Raw genomic sequence first — 22123 nt, 5'->3', positions numbered from 1 at the left:
TAATATCTATGGTAATACCATAGACTAACCAACACAAGTAGACTTCTCATCCCATTGTAAATTTTAAAGCACGTTTTTCGTTTCTAGTTCATGTACGTGACACATGGGCGCTAGTATCGACGAAACTTTGTTTCTATTATTTTAGGGTTAATTTCTTGATTTGTGCTTTACTGTTTGGTTATATTTAGGGGACAAGTTATTATTTATGATTAGATCGTATTATTTGGTTAAACGAGGTTTTAAATGGCTGTTATAACGGGAAACAAATTGTAAACAAAACACGACCTCTACATAAACCGTACAGAACTAACAATAAAATTGTCTTCAGCTGTTCCATAAGGATGAGAAATCTACTAAGGGAATTGTTTTATCTATGGTAATACTTTGAAGGTGTCGTTTTAGCCCTGATGTTTTGTTATTGAACTGCCAATAGAAGCTACCTTTTCATCCTACGTGCTTTACCCTAATCATAAGCTCTTCTAACAGTAACCTAGCTGCCAAGTTGGAATTCTACTGTGTTTATAAGTTAACGTGCATTAATAAAACTGAAACTGAACTTAGAATAGTACACATTTTCAATAATAGACTAAAGATACGTACGAATTTACTTGGGTTGTTCACTATACAATTGATTGTTGTTGGACCACCAACACGACCCACCTTACTTTATACGTTTCTGGAAATGCGTTTCGTATCAGCCTACCTGGGTTGGTATGACGTGAAGTTGTTTTCCATACAATTTTTTTAATATCATAATAATTTTTGGACCATACCAAATGACAGCTTAGTCTTGATGTCAAATGAATACTCTGTACAAATTGAAAGCTAATTTACATTTTGTTTGTGGTAGCACTGGTTGTGTCCTAAGTCCTGTGGTAAACCTACAAAAAAGTCAGAGCCCTAATGAACTCGTCAGTGACAATAATGGTGAAACTGTGGTTCTTATTGTTGTACTAATCCAACTAAACTTCAAATTATCGAAGTAGTTTATTTAGAACATGACATAGCAGAAGTTTGGGCATGATTTACTGACACCACGATTCAGGACGTGTAAGGATAGAGATTGTCTCAGCTATTCAGAGGTTCTCAACTTAGGTCTCAAGTTATCTGTCACAGTCAGTGACGTAATTGAAGAGTCAAAGACAATGTTATCTTTGCTCTGGCTGGTTTAGAATAGGCAGGATTCTCTTAAGAGCCTCCGTAAATTTGCTTAGACACTAATATGTATTACAGCTATTCAACCTAATAATTTCGAAAGCTAAGGTTGGATGAATATAATCGAAGCCTAAGGTAAAAATATAATAATATATCCAATTTATTTTTGAGAGATGGTTATACTTGTTGACATTAAAATGTATACGAAATTACCCTATGCAAAGCTACCGTAAAACGTAACACTATATTTTAAATAAGTTATAATTCATAACAAGTACTAAAAAAATTAAAATCCTTCATATTTGTTACGTTATGTATATTTTGGAATATGATTGTTAGTGAGCCTAATCGCATGAAATTGTGAAATATGATAATATGCAAGCTGATCCGTAAAGCTCGTCTGATAATTCATAGCCACATTATCCCAACGTCAACTGTGGGATGAAGATATAATGTCCTCGTAAATTATGAGGTTTTGTTGTTGGATAAAAAGTTAGTTAGAACCCAATGGACTAACGATGCTCAGGTCACACGTTTTGCACCTTTCAAAGTGCTTTGTGAGAGAATCCATCGATTGATCGTCAACAAACTTGTACAGATGTACAGTATACACCATTGAACATATTCACTATAGTGTATATTATATAGTCAATGATAAAATTAAATAAAAATGATAAATCAAATCAAATCAAACACAGTTAATTCCAACGCAATAAATACATTTATTTATTGGAAATAATGCATGGATGGTTTGTCACATAGGCGATTTTCTTGTATGGGAATGATTTACCATTAGCATTAACTAATTAACTTAATATAATTTATGGTATAATTACACCAGTAACCAACTGAGTAATAGCATTATACTACTGTATTTTTTTCTTTCTAAATTTGGCTTGGTTAATTTCATGACAAGAACTTCAGAGGTAAGTTTTTTTAATTTTATTTAGTTTTTGTATTTCACACAAAACAAAGTGATGGAAGTAATAATAATTGACGTCAAACGATTATAACAAACAAATAAATAAATAAATATATGTTTATTGTCACATAAATGTTTTACAGATTACATAGCATAAGCTACAAAAACAGGCGACATTGTCAATATAATCATAATATATCATAATAAGTACCTAAAATACTAAAAATAAACAATGATTCTTAGAAATAATTATTTGGGTTATTTTATAAAACATAATATTTAGTAATTTAAAAAAAATTACCATCATTCAAAAAATTCGTCAATACTGTAATATATTTTGTTTACAAGAAATGAGGCAAGGCTGCTTTTAAAATTAGTTTTGTTTATTTAATCTTTATATTTTGGTTGCAGTTTATTAAAAAATTTCTTCCCCATATATTTTGGTGTTTTTTCTATTAATTTTAATCGGTGAATCGGAAACTGAAAATTCTTTTTGAAACGGGTGTTATATGGATGGTCAAAATTCTCCGCACATAAGTTTTAACATACATAATACTTAACATTGTCCGTAGCTAATTTCCAAAGACTTTGTAAAATTGGGTTTAATAGCACAGTAAACGTACTGTACTCAATGTACTCATTTTTAAGAGTGTTAACAATCTAAGGTAAAAAATGTGCAAAAACCCATACATTATCCATATAAAATAATTTCGAGAAACATTGAAACATTTAAAGAGAAGTATTTAAAATTTAAATTAGCAGGTGGGAATGATGGAGAAGATGAGTTTGTAATCGCCTTAGTGGATTTGTTGATAAACTGGTTAGAAAACCGTGAGTCTTAAATGAGATATATTTTAGATATTGATCCTAAACCAATTTTTTTAGCTAATAGTTAATCAGACGGATGTTTTATGTAATTAAAATATCTTTTTTAATCAGTAAGTGTGATAGGTTAGTCTATAAACACTTTTTATTAAAGATTACAATTCTTGTTTTAAGATGACAATATTACCTTATAATTGATCTGCCCCTCCCTAAAAACTTTTAAAGATAACCCTACAATTTTTGTTTTTTCAGTTTGGTGTTGGTAGTATGACGTCGAACTATTAGATTTATTTCAATATTTTATATTTTTAAAGAGGACATCATTCATGATGCAAGGAAAAATTGCATCTTTCCAAATTAAAGAAACCTCTATCAGTCGATTCCAACGTTGTATCGTTATTGTAAGGTATTTAAAATCAATTTAAAATTCGTTTTGTTAGGTAACACTTGTTTAGGTCAAGGTAGCCTACAAATGTTATAAAAAAGTAATAAAAAAATAAAATCACTAAAGTAGAAATTTTTTTAACAAAGTGAATTATTTATATGGCTGAAAACGAAAATTTATTAACACAATTACTGCTTAAACGAATTTAAAACACCTTTACTCATAGTTTGTACCAAAATCAATGATTTAGGCAGTAGCAATGCTAGCGATAGCGATAGCATTGTATTTTGTAACACACAAAACCCATCATTCTGAAAGCGTTAACAATTGCACCAAGAAAAGGAAATTGCAAACATATTTTGTAACTCCCTTTAACATTGAAAAATTTAGTTTTAATTAAAATATAAAGCATTTTTTTATTATAAGAATGTATTGTAATGCATGTTCCACTGTTAGACACAGACAAATTAAAGTTGAACAAATTTAAGCTCAGCGTCGAGGACCGTCACATCTTGTTACGGAATATTATGAGCATTTACATTTTATGAGGCTGAGACCACCAAGCGGAAAATTTCCTCCACAATCTATGTCACCAAAAACCCCTTTTATAAAACTTACCTTTTTAGCAAAAACAAAATATTTATATTTATTTAATTTCCATTTGAATCGTTGTCAGGTGGAAATTCGTAGATTTTGTGAGCTAAATAACATGGGGATTGTGGTCAACAAAGTTAAATCCACCATAGTCAACATACATTTAGTCACACATTTTTTGTATTACTGGTGCCAGTAGTGGCAATATGATGGTCCTATGACACTTTAGGCACGTTTTCCCCATAAGAATAACATGGTGAGCTTTTTTTGACCACTTTTTTAAAAATCCAGCTCTCGGCCTATACAAGCCTATATAAATGTTCAATACCATTGTATAACACTATTACTATTTCAAATCCACATCCATTCACAAAATCGAGCGAGGTTTGTATGCGAACTTGGGCGCGCTCCCGGCTCATGGCATGCTCCCTTGGACATCCTTAGTGGAAATCCATGAGTTCTGGCTACTTGGGAACCCAAGCCATTTGACATATAATAAATCACCTTTTCTCCTAATAACCTTTTCTATCAAATACATGTCTTTATATTTGGTCTTTAACAATTCCTCTGTATAGAAGCCTCCCCTGATTATATTACCATTTTCATCTTTCAAGATATAAGTCACAGGCTTTGTATTCTTTACTTCTGCTATTGTAAATAGTTCCCCTGTCCAATTCGGGGTATATCCTTTACTAAAAACATGTTTATACTTGGAAATCCTCACACTATCACCTACCTTATATCTTGGCTTTTTAACTTGCACTACTTTAGAAGTCAACCTCTCATGCACATATTTACTGTTCTTAATATTCACTTGGTTAGGCTTCATTCCTATAGATCTATGCACCTTATTATTATATTTTCGAATTAACTTTGGAAGTAAATCCAACCATTTATAACTCCCCTGAGCACTAAATTCCCTATATAACCAATTCTTTAAAGTTCTCTGAAACCTCTCCACAATTGCAGCCTTAGTTGTAGAAAATGTGTGATAGTGATTAATATTTAATTGTTTCATTAGTTTGCTAAAATATTGATTAAAAAATTCTTTTCCATTGTCAGATTGAATGTTTTTAACCCCCTTTGGTAGAATGGTTTTAATGGCTTCTGTAACCACCAAACCCGTCTTATTCTTTAGCGGAGCAGCATAAGCTTTTTTAGAAAATGTATCTATTAAAGTTAAAATATATTTATTGCCAGAATTCTCTCTAGCATAGTTTTGCATATCAATTAAATCTATTTGTACAGTTTCGTTTATACCTAATACTTTAAAAGACCTTCTAATGAAATTCTTTCTTGCAGGCTTATGAAGTTCGTATGCAATTTCATTCATTTTTTATAACATCACTCTTTCCTTGTACTGTAAATATATTACCATTAGCCCCAATCAATAGATTATCTTCCATTCTTTTAAATACATAGTTTTCTGGTATATATGGTCTATTATCTATATACTTAAATCCACTCAAAGATGTGGGGTCGGCAACTAATAAATCAGGATTGTATTCCATCAAATTAAATTTTCTTCCTCCATATACAAATTTTGATCCATCATAATACATAGCTTGTGACATTAAACAAATATCATCTAAATATTCCCCCATTGGCAGATTTCTTATATATTGTTTTTTGGCATCCCAACATTTTTCTTTTTTATCAAAAGTTATAGTCTGTTCTTTTGTAACACAGTCAGTGTCATCAACGGCAGGTTTAACACGTACTAACCTTTTATTATTAAAATCCCAATAGCCTGCTTCCATTTTTGGAACTTGTGAAACATTCACAGCATCCTTACTATCTGTACCTTCTATCAAATTGCTAAGTTTCTGTTTCTTAGCATTCCAAACACCATTCTCTGATTCTAAAAATTCATAATTATTATCGTCTTGTACAAATTTACCATCTTCTTTTCGTATTAAAGTCTGTTGTAAAGTGGGCACATCATTTAAACTTTCACCCTTTTCTACATTAGTAATTTTCCGTTTCTTAGCATTCCAAACACCATTCTCTGATTCTAAAAATTCATAATTTTTATTGTGTTGTACAAATGTACCACCATCTGTTCGTATTAAAGTCTGTTGTAAAGTGGGCACATCATCTAAACTTTCACCCTTTTCCACATTAGTAATTTTCTGTTTTTTAGCATTCCAATTTTTATTCTTAGATTCTAAAAACTCATATTTAGTTTTACCTTGTAAAAATACATCACCTTTTCTAGTTAATGTCTGACCCAAAGTTGATACATCATCTACAAACTCCCCATCTTTAACATTACCAATTTTACGGTTTAAACAATTCCAACTATCGTCTTGTAAATTTAAAGTAGGTTCATTACTAGCCCTGGGTTCTGTAGGCTTATTATATGGATTATATAAACGATAAAATTTATCTATAAACATATTTTTATTTAATAAATAATTCCACTTTCTCTTAATTCCTCAATAATGGAATCTATTTCATTATCCACTCCTGAGTTACCGGCTTGGCGACTTAGCCAAAGAAGTCTTAACCTATCTACAAGCTCATTAGGATCATCCCAATAAATATAGTCTATTTTATTACCAGTCACTTGTCTCAAACCTTCACCAACAGATTTAAAAAGAGGTTTAATTATATTAAGATATTTAGTATGTCTATTACTTGAAATTGGTGCACCATCTTTGTAACTCTTTAAATGTCCATTTGTGGCTTCCAAAATCTCTTTATAATTTTGCAAATCAACCTGAGTATAATCCTCAGGTTCTTTTAAAGTTAACAACTGCCACAAGCCTTTTGTCCCCTTGTAGGTTTTATTTGCAACTGTGACATCATCATTGGCAATATCAACTTCCTTATTTCCAATAAAAAATTTATTTGCTTCTCGTCTAATACCATATGTAGTGTCTGTCATACTACTTTTACTGAGGTAATTTCCTAAATAGTCTGATGCTAAAAGACCAAAATCTAATTTCTGTGGAGTGGATTGCTGTAATGGTTGTAATGGTTGTAATCTTGGTATCATTGATATTCTAGATGGAGTCATTGGGAGTATCTCCATTTGAGGCCTCTCTGTTTTGCCAATAGCTGTGATTTTTTTTAATTCTTGTAATGGCTCTATTAAAGGTTGGAATGTTTGGAACCTCTCTTCAGCCTCTAGAAACTTGCCACGTTTTAAAGCTCTATATTTCTCTCGTATTTGATTTGCAGAGTCAATCAATTCTTGTTGAATGTTTTTCATCTTTTATTTACATTTTATTTATCTCATTTGACAAAGGATTGTACTCAAACACTTTATCATGTATTATCAAACAATATGCAGATGTATTTGCTGGCACATTGTCTGCAGTTTCAATCTCTAATTTAATATCGACAATTCCTTCCTTCACTGTTTCATTCTGTCTAGAACAGTCTATTATAATTAGTGGATATTTCTTCATAAACTCAGCCCTACTAATCATAGGATCTGGGATAGTATTATAGTAAGTCTCTCTAAACCTCATAAACATCTCATAAGCTTTAGAGACATCTCCATTTTCAAAGTCAAGATTTAAATCACTATAAGGATAATATTCAGAGTTTAGAAATACTTTGAGATTTTTTAATTTACAGTGATCAAATTCGTCAGTTCTTTTTCGTGCACTATTATCCCTAGCTGTTTGGAAACCAAATATAATATACCTAGGCTTCTCCAAACTTGAAGATGTCTTTACTGACCATGTATGTCTTGTGGTATTGGGATATGATGGAAGTTCATGCAACTCTAAACTTCTAAATGCAATTTGCAAATTTTTATTTTGCAATAATATCTTTTGTAATTGTAACTTCTCCCCATCTGATGGTATCACATGTGGCATGACCCATTGAATAGAGTTAAGTGTAATTTTGGGAATTGTATCAGCAGTGCCACTGGCTGGAGCACTAGTGGTTGTTAATATACAATTCAAATCATTTTTGGATCTTTTCAACACCAATTCTTGTTTGACATTTACTAATACCTTATTAAAATCCTCGAATACACCCATTAACAACTCTAATGGCAAACAAGTACTGAACTTGCCACCTTTATGGAACTCTTTTAAATTCGTGTCAGAATCAAATGCTACATTTGACAATTTAGTAGTTTTATTGTAAGAGCTCAATATTTTCATAAGACTAGAAATTCCTGGGTTTCTTACAATGTCTATTTCTTTACCTGCAACTTCGTATCTAATTTCATCAAATAAGAACGCAAATGCATTATTTATAAAATGACCTTTATCATGATTTTCAATTTCTCCCTTAATATACAGATAACTCCTACATGGGAGAGTTAGCAAATCTTGATTATTAATACATATTCGAATTTCATCAGAATTATTTATTGCCAAAGTGTTGTGGGGAACATAGGAGTGATTTGTAATTTTAACCACACTATCGTCGAATTGGGATTTCCCTGTAACGTCTAGAAAATCTTCCATTTTTATTAATAGAAAATTTTAACTTTAGTCCTATTGACTTTAGGAACCTAGCATTTTGTACACTTATAGATAAATTCTTATAAATTCTCATATCTTTTTTATATGACAAGTAATTGTAGTTTCTTCTCCGTTAAAGTCAATTGCCTTGTCATGTTGATCGGCAAATGTAATACTGACAACATCTAAACTTCTCTTATTTACAGGAAAATATATAATATTTCTTGGAACTTCAATAATTTTGTAGCCAGGAGGAGCTTCTGGATAAAAGCTATGTATGGTGTGTGATTTGTTGCCATTTAAATAGGACCCGTTTGCAATATTACATTTTACTCTAATCACATTTACATTATTAATGTTTATTTTATTTGTAGATTCAAACTGAACACCAGGAGTAGAAACACCTTTAAATCCCAATAAGACAGACCCTAAACATGGTTTTGTAAAATCAAACACATGGCTAGAAAGTAATGTCGCTTTCATAGTTTTATTATTAGCTGTAAGGAAAAAGTCTGGGATTTGCTTTTGAATTTCCTTTGCAAGCTCAACCACCTCATATGTTCCTTCAGAAATTTCTATTGTAACTGGAGCATTGTGATCATAATAGAAAACATCATCACCTTCTCCAATGGTTAATTTGTTGCCTTTAAGTTGATTTAATTTTGGAATAAGCCCTTTGAATAAAAGTTTGGATTTAGTATTAATTAATGCGTCTCCATTTTTATCTATTATAACTTTAAGTTTACCATCTAATAACTGGTTTAAATCATCAACTGAGATATCTCCTTTTGGTAATGTTTTTTTCTCTACTTTATAATATGTTAAAGTATTTAGAGGTTTTTTAACATTAAATATAGAATTATAACTTTGAAAATCTACTAATCCAATTACATAATCATCATTTAATTCTATGGGAGGAAAGAACACTGACTTAAGCTCTGGCTCTGTACCCGAAAATGTTATAGTAAATGAATCCATTTTTATAAACAAAAATTTTTTATGAATGATAAACATAAAATTCCACAAATAGAACTATTTAAATCTTGTATTTGATCGGTTGTATAGAAGATTTTATATCCCTCAAAATATTTAATTACTTCTTTTGGAGGTTGGATTCCAAATGGGTCAAAATAAATTACAATATCTTTATTTTTACGATATGCTGTCCAATGTGTGCCAGATGAGCTATCTAAATTAACTATTCCGCACTCTTTTACTCTTGGTTTTAGATTTTTTAGCTCGTTTTTTAGGTACACCCCCCTGAAGTGAGGCACGTCTTTTGCGGCCTCTAACAGCTGGTAGTTGTCCATCTTTTTTATTAAATTTTAATCCCATTCCCATTTTTGCTTTTGCCTTCATCAAATTTGTCACGGCATAAGCAGCAGCTTTTTCAGCAAGACTTGCGTCCTTGGCCGTAACTCTAGTCCAAGCTAAGTCTGCTAATCTCATGTCTGCTTTGTTCCGAGCAGCGGTATCGGGATTATTCATGTAGAATATGTCATGCTCTTTACAATAAGAGTCTAGTTTATTTTTTGGAGGTACATTTTTGGCTAGATTCCCACGTATATTCGTTCCAGGTCCACAGTACTGATATGATGGTATGTGAAGTGGGAATGGAAGGTTATTTATAAGAGTATTCAATAACCCTCGACCCCTGTAAGGCTTTAGGAATAAACCTTTGCCCTTTTTACATGTTTTCTTATTATCATTTTTTACCATTTTTATTATATAAAAAATGTCTTTTATTCAACAAAAACATAAATTTAAAATAGTACATACTAAGGAAAATATACCAAAGAAGTTGGGTCTATTTCCTACCAATATTCGATGTGTTATTTGTGGTCCAAGTGGAAGTGGGAAGACGGTTGTAATTTACAATTTAATTGTAAGAAAGGAAGGATTAAAATTTACAAACTTATATTTAATATCTAAATCTTTAGAACAAGAAAAATATAAAAAAATAATTGAAATATTTAGTTTGTGTGACGAAGTGAAATTACACACGTTTACTGACTGTGAAATCACACCAAATGATGTAAAATCACAGTCAGTTGTTGTATTTGATGACATAAATAGTCAAAATATTACACAATTTTTCTCAATGGGTCGACACAAAAATATTAACTGTTTTTACTTGTGTCAATCTTACAGCAAAGTACACAAACATTTACGTGATAATGTAAATTTCCTAATATTATTCAAACAAGATGATTTAAATTTAAAACATGTATATCACAATCATGTTGGTAATGACTTTTCATTTGACCAATTTAAAAATCTCTGTCATCAATGTTGGGATAAAACTAAATATGGCTTTTTCGTAATAGACAAAGAAAGGTCAAAGAATAATGGCAAATATAGATTTATGTTTGACCAATTCTATCAAGAGGATGGTAAGGGTAAATAAATAAAAGACTGGAGTTTTTTAACATTTGCATTTATTTTATATCTACATACATTTGAACATAACTATGTTTGATCAATTTTATAATGACCAAGAGCAAGAGTATTGATGCCATCTTCCAGAATAAACCTCTTGTCATCGTCAAATGATAGTACTTTCTTGTTCATGGTCAAGGTTTGAAGATGATGATTTGTAGATTTAATTCTCGTCACATTCTCGTAGTAATCTTGCCCAGTTGCAAGACAGTTCAAATAATGTTGATGTCTGAGGAGATGTTTTACTGTAGCACCATCAGCTCCCTTAGCTTTCTTCACCTCTAAAGCTTGCTTGTCTTCTTCATATAACCATTTTAGAGGAATGTAAGAGTATAACTTTGGTCTTAAACCACAATATTCATACATAATATGACCATCCAATTCGTCTTTAAACTTTCCAGTGACTTTTTTATTTTTATCAGAGTATAAGAAATGGTCTTTACTATATCCAGAGGTATCAAAATAGTGCAAGTCACATTCTATTTCCTTGTAAAAGTCCTCTGTAACTATAGCATACATTAAAGAATCTGTATCTGTCATTAGAAATCTTTTATTCTTAAATTTTGACATATAATTATAGTGGAAATCATACATTATTACTTTACTAATATCCAAAATGGTCATTCCCAAATATATTGGTTTATTAAACTTTACAACTAATTTATTTAAATGTATAGCATGTAAATTGTTATCAAACTTTTTGCTACAATCAAACCTTGGATTAGTGACATATTTTGTTAATAGTGACTCATCCTTGAGATATATGTCACGGAACTTTCGTTGATTCATAATTGTTCGACCAAAGAGACTATTATTTAACAATTTGTAAAAGTCTTTTTCGAAATCATTATTAGCACTTTTTCGTTTTTCAATATTAAAATTAATATAGGGTGCAAGCCATTTTGATTGTCTAAATTTTAAAATTCTATGGTATTTTGTAACAACCAACCCCAATTCCTCATATTTTTGTAATGCTTTATAATGTAAAATATATTTAGTTTTGTCATTTAAATTTGGTATTAATTTCCCATTCATTTTCTCTGGAGCCAATGGATAGTCATTATGTAAATCATGTAAGCTTTTATCATATTTTAAATCAACTTCTAAAATGTAACCAAACTCATAATTTTGATTGTATTTGTAGTCTATCTCATTAGTCCAACGGAATTCATCCACAGGCAGTGGCTCGCACATTGCTGTAGAGTATAGCGAGTTACAATCTAAATATATTAAATACACACTCTCTTGATTGGGATCATAGTGTTCACCCATATATCTATTATTGGCTTTAGCATAACGTGTGGAAATCATACTGACTCCTCCTCTGATTGCACTTTCTATGAACAAATGCATGTCAATATCTTGAAATAATTGTAATTTTATACCAGTCATTCTAAGACAGGCCTCCCATGTTAATCCAGGAAGTGAATACATATGTACGGGGTCAAGTTTATAATCCTTTAAACACAGGTCTCTAAAAGTCTCAAAGACATCAGCCAGTAGCAATACATCTGTTTTAAGATATAAATCATGATATTCTTGTAAATTATTTATATTAAAATGGGTCCAGACATTTTTAGCATGTTCATATTCAATGGGAGAGATATGTTCTTTAGTTAGAGTACTGTAAAATGCTTCAATTGGGGGTAGAGACTCTGCAAACTTATCTGGTCCCGTCATATATTCATAGGGAAATACACCTTTACGCTGTAGTAGAGGATTGTCTATGAATCTAAATGTATTTAAATTGGAAGCCAATTTATATAATGGAAGTGACAGAAAGTTATAGGAATCTAAAAATATTAAATCATCAACAGAGAATGAAATGTACTTTTCCATATCTTTGGCTATGCAATTTAATTTACGATCATATTTTCCCAAGTGTTGCATTATTAAATGTCCATCGTAATTTTTCAAGTTATGGAAGAATACTGGGATTTTCTTTGTTACTTTATAGTTTAAATTACAATCATTGTGGGCAGCTCCACGGTATCGGCCAGATGAATGACAATGATCTCGCACCCTATCAAAATATAGGGGTTTTTCACAAATATGACAATGCGTTGAGTTTTGGAAAGATGCCTCTTGTTCAGGAGTCATTACAAGAGGAATATATATCGACATTTGACGTTTAATGAAGTCATAAGTCTCAAATAACCTTTTGAAAAATACATCCATAACATTTGCACCACTATATAACTCTTCAGAAATAATCTTAGAATCTCTCACTACAACAAATGCAAATCCAGATGGAATATGGTTGTTAGAGTTTATAAAGCACTCAAAATCAGCATAAATTACAAATGGGGCTTTAAGTTGATATTTATAATTTTTAAATTGTAATGTATCTTGTTTCGACATTTCCACTCGTTGGGCGTCAAAGTTTTTACAATATGTTGTGTGACGTTCTAATATATCATTAGTATAAAAATGTTGCAAACACAACTTGCAAAAATGCTTCTTATGGTCATCTTTTGTAGAGTGGAACATTAACTTATCAAAATCACGAATTAAACAGTAATGTGATTTACGACCTTGTTGTAATAACAATAGATCTATATGAGTACTACTATTTAGTTTGGTTGTTCTTAATGGATATATACATTTATCATATTCAACCCCAAATACATTAACACTTATGTTATTTTGTATTTCAAATTTATCTATATCAGATATTTTCACAGGATATTTTATGTTTGTCATATTCAACTGACTTTCATAGGGTACATAATTAGAGACTCTATTAGCACTTTCATTGATACAATTCCTTGGATATAAAGCTGCTAAAATTGACCAAAGGAAGCATTTATTATCTGAATTTTTTATATTTAAAACTGCATGTTTTGATTGAATACTTTTTGGTGTGGGTATATATGACTTTGGAGTTAGGGGCTTATACTTGTAAACATGCAGCTGCCAATACTTAGTATGGTCATATATCCAACCACTGCCTTGGGCTTGATATTTGTGAATGGATGCATCAATCTTTAAAAGTGCATTTTTAATTTGAGGCTTTAAATCCTGCTTCTCAATAGTTAAGGTAGTAAGACTTCTAAAATCCGCTATACATTCTTTTTCATTAACTAATTTTCCATTTTTATCCATTGAATATTTTATAAATTTAATTCTCCTAACTAAAGTCCATTTTATTGGCATAGGACAAGACTTAAGAGTATTTTCAAGTTCAGCTCTAATCGATTCACCAACAAATTTAATCATTGTGTATGGACATTTGTTACAGGAATTGACATGTCTTCTAAAATGTCCAACAACATTCATTTTACATAAATTACAAGTCTTGTGACTTTGTAATATATGTGATTTTAGAGCCACATTATTATCACAGATTAAATTGCAAACTTTGCACAGTTTCACCTTCATTTTATGAATTACCTTGTAGTGGCGAATCAGGTTACTTTTGGTGGAGAGCGACACGGAGCAGTGTTGACAGGTCGGCATCATGCACGAGAATGAGGTCTTGGGCCGATGCCACCTCTATTTATAGACTTTTTGAAATTTGCAAAATTTTTTACCAGAAATTGTGAAATTTTCTAAATTTTTTACTAGAAATTAAAAAAATTCAAACAATTTAACTAAAAATTACTTCAACAGGAGGTCTCCCAACTAGGACTAGACCACTAGAGACAAGAAGACCGACCATGGGTCAGGAGCAGGACCATGGGTCGGGAGCGCGCACACGCCATGAGCCGAGTTCGCGTACAAACCTCGCACTGTCAAGTTGATGATTTTGAGAATATACATGTGAATGCATGTGGATTTGAAATAGTAATGAAGTTATACAATGGTATTGATCATTTATATAGGCTTGTATTGGTCGAGAGCTGGATTTTTAAAAAAGTGGTCAAAAAAAGCTCACCATGTTATTCTTATGGGGAAAACGTGCCTAAAGTGATGGCTCTTTCTGGGTTCGCCACTACTCTACATTTACACTTGTAAGGGTCAATAAATATAAGAAATAGCTTTTTTAGCTTAATATCGAATATATTTATGGGGAATAAGTAAGAAATAAGGTTTAACAATTATATAGGGATATTTAGGCAAAGATCAGGATTTTTGGATTTGGTGGCCAAAAAATGATCCCATGTTATTTCTTATGGGAAAACGTGCCCCAAGTGCCTTTAAACCGGTAGTTCGCCACTACTGGTGCCTACTAAATTCATTGATTTTTTGTATAAAAAAGCATAAAAAGCTGTTATTTAGATAATGAAGAATGCTGTGTTTTTAGAACCTAGCTGTACACTTTATTCATTTAGCTTGAACGATACAATGTTACATTATATATAATTTGCATTAGTAGCCTAATTTATTTCTGTTTTAATGTTAACTTTAAATTACTTTAGACAGTTATTTATTTAACTATTTGATTAGTTCACTGAAATAACTGTTTGGTTTTTCTTATGTTATCCGTTGTGAGTTTCATATTTGTTGTTATGTTGTTTAAGATAAGATCATCAACAAAAAGTTAACAAATAAAACAAAATATGTCAAATACAAATTCAATTAGTACAGTATAACTATATTTCTATTGATGGAATGACAGTCTAAAACCATTTGCGATGCAGTAACCAATACAAATATTTCAGTAGGACGACAACCTATCCTATATCGAACTCGTAAATACATCGGTTGGTGATAAATGTGAATCCGATGTGTTATTAGAGACCTACTTGAATTATCACGCTTCAACCCCATATCTTTCAATCCAACCGTTATGATTTCTTATTCATTTTTCTAAATGAATAAAAATCATTTATTGCTAATAGCCTTCATAACTTATTTTATTAGATTAGTTATTTTCTAAGTTTGAAGCCTAGTGATCAGTAAATAGGATGATGCATTTTTTGAAATCGGTTATAATTATAAACAAACACTGTTTACTCATAATTCATATTTTTCAGTAGTCACAATAATAAATTTTAACTAACCATATGAACGCTTACTTTATTCTTTAACGATTATTAAATAAATTACCAAACAATGTGTTAGTTTAAATTAACTGGTTACAATATTTAACCGTATAATGATTCCTATTATACATTTTACAATGTGATTTAGATACCTGTTTAACCGTGTTAACTGTCTTGTTAAAAAAAACACATAAAAAAATCAAACAGCAAATAATGAAGAACAATTAAAAACAATCAGTTTATCACTTAGTACTAGTAATAATTTGAAATGCCCACTTTTATAAACTACAGAAAATGAAAGCTCCCAGCCCTTAAGTCTGAATACAAGGTAACTTAAATACTACAAAAATAAGTAAACATGAAATGCTTAAACTTCAAACGTGACTTTGCAAAAATCAAGGCTCAAGTGTTCCTGATAAAATCCTCGAGAGAGGTAGAAATGAAGATCAAAATCAGGCAAATTAGAAGTTGGCCGTTTGTTAATAACTCCTAGACTCAGATTTACTCGAAGTTGATAATTAAAACATTTATATAAAAGATTTTTGAGTGATAGTAAAATAAGACAACATATAATTAATTAATGAAAGTTGGGATTTCGCAATGTATAATTTCAAACGGCGTTTAAGATTTGGATACATTTACTTCTTACGGATTCAGTGAATACCTTTTTCATTTTAGTTTACAACGGAAACCATTTATTATAATTGTTTAGTAAGTAAAAAAGCAGATTTGATCCAATAAATATATGAAATTGTTTTACTTGATAATGTAGAACCCATTTGTTTGTGTCGTTAACATGCTTTGCTGTTTAGAAAACGATAATGTAAACAGATCGTCCTTCTTAGTGGTAATTTATCCGTGTAAATCCATTCCTTGAACATTACTTATGTTTCAGACAGTCATTAACATTTTCCACAACGTATCTATTTAATGAATCCTTCCTATTACAAACATACTAATTTCAACTGTTAATTCTTCATAACATTTTAAACAACAATCCTATTACAATCATGGATTGAACGAACTATATAATTTACAAATGGGAAATCAATATCGAACTCAGTTTTTCATATGCCAAAAACTAATCACGCATAAAAACTATTGATCTAATGAAAAACATCTACACAATCCACAAAGTAGTTGAGTGATGCTAGCAGGAAAAATAAGTAAAATAATTCTAAATACATAATATTTAAAGTTTGGTAAAGATCAATTGATTGATTCATTAACTCCCCTTTCAAACACTTCTATAACTTGGTAGTAAATAATGTGTCCCCAATCATGGTAATAAAGCCTGCTATATGTGTTTCTAGTGATAAAATTCTATTTTGGACTAAAATTGATTTATATTTAATGTTTAATTATTTCGAATCACTAACCAATGAAATTATTGCAAAAGCCACGAATATTCTAAGTTTGAAGCTTAGAATTTAATATTGAATGAAGTTTCCTGGATTGTACGATCACTGGTCTGTCAAAGTATGTTTCATTAGTTCTGGCACATGTTGTGAATTTGTTCAAACCTCAACTCTGGAAATAATTTACTATCCTGGAAAACGCTTTGCCAGAACTATTGTACAGGGTGGTCATAAACTATTGGACACATTTTAAGATTATATAAACAAATAACCAAGCAACTTAGAAACATGGGAATTGTTTCATTGAATAGTAAATTTAAAACAATTTTATACAGCAACTGCAAAACAATAATTATATAAATGTCAGTAATTGTAAAAAGTGGTTATAAAAATGTGCGAAAATCACTCAAACAGTGAGTGTAAGTTGTTTTTGTTATGACTTGTGTTGTGGCCTAGTCAGCATAGATAGCATGGCATAGTTGCTATCGCAAAGAAAACAATGGACCTTTCTACACTAGCTGTGTATGACATTTGGTAATCAAACCTCGAACCGAATTAAGTAACAAAATTACTAATGTGCAATAAAAAGCAACGTCTTTGGTTTCATGAAAGCAAATGTGTAATAACTGTTCAAAGAAGGGTTCGTTTAGAGTATAACCGTAATTCTCTGTGTAGAAATTCTATAAAATGGTGGTACAGACAATTCGAACGACTGGGAAGTGTCCAAAATATAGTCTAAAGGGTCATCACCTTAGAAAATTAAGTTACAATAACAGTTTAGGTGATTTTTAAAGTGTTTTTATAATTACTTTTCATAATTGCTGACATTTTTATAATTATTTTTTGCAGTTACTGTATAAAACTGTTTTAAATTGGTGAGTCGGTGGCTCAGTTGGTAGCGTCACGGACTTTAGGCCCAAGGCAGAAGTGTCGTGGGTTCGGATCCTGGTCACTGCCACAAACTTTTATCAGTACAGTTCACCTTTGTACTGTACCGGCTCACCCCTTGCTTTGCTGGATACGTTCCACGCACAGATCTGTAGTCTATGTGGACGGGCAAATGCAAGGTTAAAAGAGGCCACCAACCTCTTTAAATAAAAAAAAAAAAAAAATAGCTATTTAATGAAACAATTCCCATGTTTCTAGGTTGCTTGGTTATTTATATATTTTATCTTAAAATGTGTACAATATATAGCACCCAATAATTTATACAACAATATATATAATATATAATTTATACTTTATACAATAATTTATGACCACCCTGTATTTTACCTTCTGGATGTGGTTGGTGTATCATTGTATGTATAAAACTTTCCCGATAAGCTCATCTTTAAATTTCGTATTAAAACTGAATCACGGATGAATCATAAAGTAAAAACAATATGCATTGTTTAACTATTTACCATAGACAAAAATCGCTTTTCATTCCAAATTTGTTTGGGCAGCTAAAAATTTGTGTCTGTTATTGAAAACATAATTTTACAATAATTATAGCTTTATAAGAAATAATGTAGTTAGTAAACTTGTACGGTCACGTTTAGATGTTATGTATTTAATACAAAGATAAGAATTAGTTTAAAAAAAACCAAAGTCATAGTATATATATCACAAAATGTGCCACTAAATTAACCACCAAGGAATTCAGTTTATAAAAATACCACTAAATGTATATTGCCGAGATCACTGTAGCAGATATGATTTTCAATATTTAGCTTGGTGTAAGCTGGTTGATGGAATCAGGAATATCTTAGTCTCAAAACAAATCCTTCAACTTTTATATTTGTTTGGAATTAAGAATTGTTTTAATATGTAACCATCTGCATTTTTCTACTAGATGTAGCCTAAATGTAAAATATTTATAATACTAAAATGTTTGTTTTTTACTGAAAAAGCCTTGTTAAAATATATTATGATACCGTACTCTGATAATAATTATTATTTTTATTATTTCAGCTCATCCCAAATTTAAGATTTTAAGAACTCATCATTTCAAAATCAAATGACCTAAGAAATGTGAATATGTGATAAATCTTAGCTGAATATTGTTTTATGAATTCAATTTATGACTAAAATAGGTATAGTAAAACGAAGACTTTATTGCCATTTATAACTCACCATTCATTATCCATTCAAATATCACTTAACACGTCAACAAAATAGTCATATTTTATTTCTTATGAATTGTGTTGTTTTAGTTACTATTTTAATGATGGAAAGATGAAACTGTTAGATACCAATCCCAATAAAACCGACCTCCAAACATTAAACATTTCTGAGATTAAGGAAATGGTGGTTTAAATGTATGGCAGCGAAAATTTACTGTTCTTAATTGAGCTAAGCCAGTCTATTTATGAAATTGCAATACAAAAAAGAATACGGTTTTCATTTGGACCAGAGCCATAATATAAAATACTGGGAGACTTAAAAGTCATCAATCTTTAAAACAAAGACAAAGTCCTTCGAGTTGCTTTTCACGAAGAGCTTTCCAAACACCTTCAAGTATCTCCATTACCTGAAATCGAAGGGATTTTTTTAAACAAACAATTTCCTAAGAAAATATTTTTTATAAGTTGTATTTCTAATTTAATTCTGTATTTATAACTTGACATTTCTACAAGGTTTTAATTTTGTTCTGTTAAAATAGACAGTATAAGCAACTAATTAATGTTACTTAATATTTGCCTGGTTTGTAATAGCGTAATTGGTTAGGATAATAAATTTGGTTTGGTAAAAACATCGCTATATAATAAGTAGTAAACTTGTTCCTTTTAGATGGTACTAAACATTATTGAGATATTATAGGTTGACCCATAAGACAGTGTTTCATGCAACAATATAACAAGATTTTACTATCAAATCCTGGTCTTCACAACTATTGACCATTTAATCTGACACACTTAATGTACCCTTTATACTGTACCTTGTTTATAGAAAATTGAATACTATGGAAAATTGTAAAACATGTTACTGTGGAAAAATTATTGATATATGACAATTCTAAAATATTATATCTGTTCTATCATGAAACAAATTAGCATAACCCATTTTTGTATTTAGTGCTGTATTTACAAAATGAAAGGAACACGTGAAATTTGTACAGGGTATTCCGTATTGGCAAGGAGATTAGAAGTGTTGGGCGGAAGTTGAGGTTGCAATAATTTATAATATTCTAAGTTTTCAGGCCTTAAACTGTCTAATACCAAGACATTAGCCAGGTAAAAAAGTTAAAACTTTAGTTTCTTTTGTAAGTAGTTGAATAACGTAACAAAAGGTACTTTCTGTCATATTCTATTATTTTCTAAATCAATTTGTAAAAACTGATGCATAATAATCCATACCAATGTTAGCCCTACTCATATTGAGAAAAAAATATTATAATTTAACAGTTTACTTAAATCACTTCCTATTAAGAAAATCTCACTACTGATACAAGTACTGATGTTAATTCCAACGAGTACTTATTTTTATTATAAGGCTAAGGCAGCTTTTCCAGACTCCTGTGTGGATAATATAAGCAAATTGAACGTCAGCCACAGTTCCGGTTTCAATTTAAAATCACCAAAAGCAACCCTGAGACGAGTCTACGGCTAGTGATTAAATTTTCTGCTTCGGTGAACCTAATAAAACATTTTAACAGTGATTTAAATCGATTGATTTAATTCAGTATTATAGAGTTAGTTAATAAAATTGTTTTATCTTTCTACGAATTAAAAACATATTTTATAAATCACGAGGATTTAACCTAAAATGTACATTCTTTCCAATAAACTTCAATTTAATTTTACAGCAAATGAAGATTTTATCAGTATAATCGAATAACATGTTTCTACGAAACAGGGATTTATTGTATTTAATCATTACCAAATTCATCTAGGAATAAATAGTGAAAAACTAAATAAAAAACGCTAAATAAAGTGATCATAGCGAACGGATTACATATCAATATTTAATATTCTAGTTAGTTTGAATTTTATTACGCTTAATATTATTGTAGTTTATAACACCCTTTTAAAATAATTTTGGAGTTAAACGTATCTTATTATGATTGGATCTGCAGCAATCGAAATACATAATTTATTAGCTAACTAATAAACTACAAACATTTTATTTTTCTTTCAGTTAAGATACACAATGTACCACTCATGTTAATTTATCTATCTATCTATCTATACTATTATAAAAAAGAGGTGGTTGCTGTATGTGTGTATGTGTGTATGGGAAAAGTAAACTCGAAAAATACTGGTCGGATTGGGCTGAAATTTGGCATGATGATAGCTCACATTCCCGATTAACATATAGGCATATTCTTATTTCAAAAATCCTTTCGGGCTCCACCCCAGTGGCTCTGGAGTTTCCCATGTTAACCTTATGAGAAATGGAATTATTGAATCTTAACAGCTGTTTCAATTAAACAAGTTGGTTCTGTTCTATGATGTTCAATAGCATTAAAGTTACAAGGATTACCAACAGGGTGCAGCACTATTATTTCTTTTACATTTATGACAACAGCTAATTTGCAACCAAAAGGTGAGTGAGCGTAGCGAACGAACTTCAACCTGGAGGCGAGTTAGCGTAGCGAACGAGCTAACCTGAAGGCAAGTGAGCGCAGCGAACGAGCTCCAACCTAAAGGTGAGTGAGCGTAGCGAACGAGCTCCAACCTAAAGGTGAGTGAGCGTAGCGAACAAACTTCAACCAGGACGTGATTGAGCCATGCGAACGAGATAATCTTGAAAATTAAGAAGTTAAACGGGGCAAAGCCCGCGGGTTACAGCTAGTGATTTATAAAAGGACGATTTGCATTTGCGGGGAAAGTCTATCTTTTAGTTTATTTTTTAACGGACATAGTAGTATCGAGTACTGTTTGATGCACTGATATTAAACAAACGTCAGTTTACCGTTATAAATTTTACAAAAGAAATGTGTAGTTTTTACAACATAACTGGTTTAGGATATTGAAGTTGTAAAACTTTTCCTAATCCATCGCTTGATAACTTTTAAATATCATTGCGATCTATTTATTTGTAATATTATTTAATAATAAAAAAATAACACTGATGAGCAATTTTTTTGTATTTTATTT

The sequence above is a fragment of the Macrosteles quadrilineatus genome, unplaced genomic scaffold (assembly GCF_028750875.1).
Source record: "Macrosteles quadrilineatus isolate MER2022 unplaced genomic scaffold, UCM_ALF_1.0 Scaffold_4__1_contigs__length_99947679, whole genome shotgun sequence".
Taxonomy (NCBI): domain Eukaryota; kingdom Metazoa; phylum Arthropoda; class Insecta; order Hemiptera; family Cicadellidae; genus Macrosteles; species Macrosteles quadrilineatus.
This window is presented reverse-complemented; position numbering follows the sequence as displayed.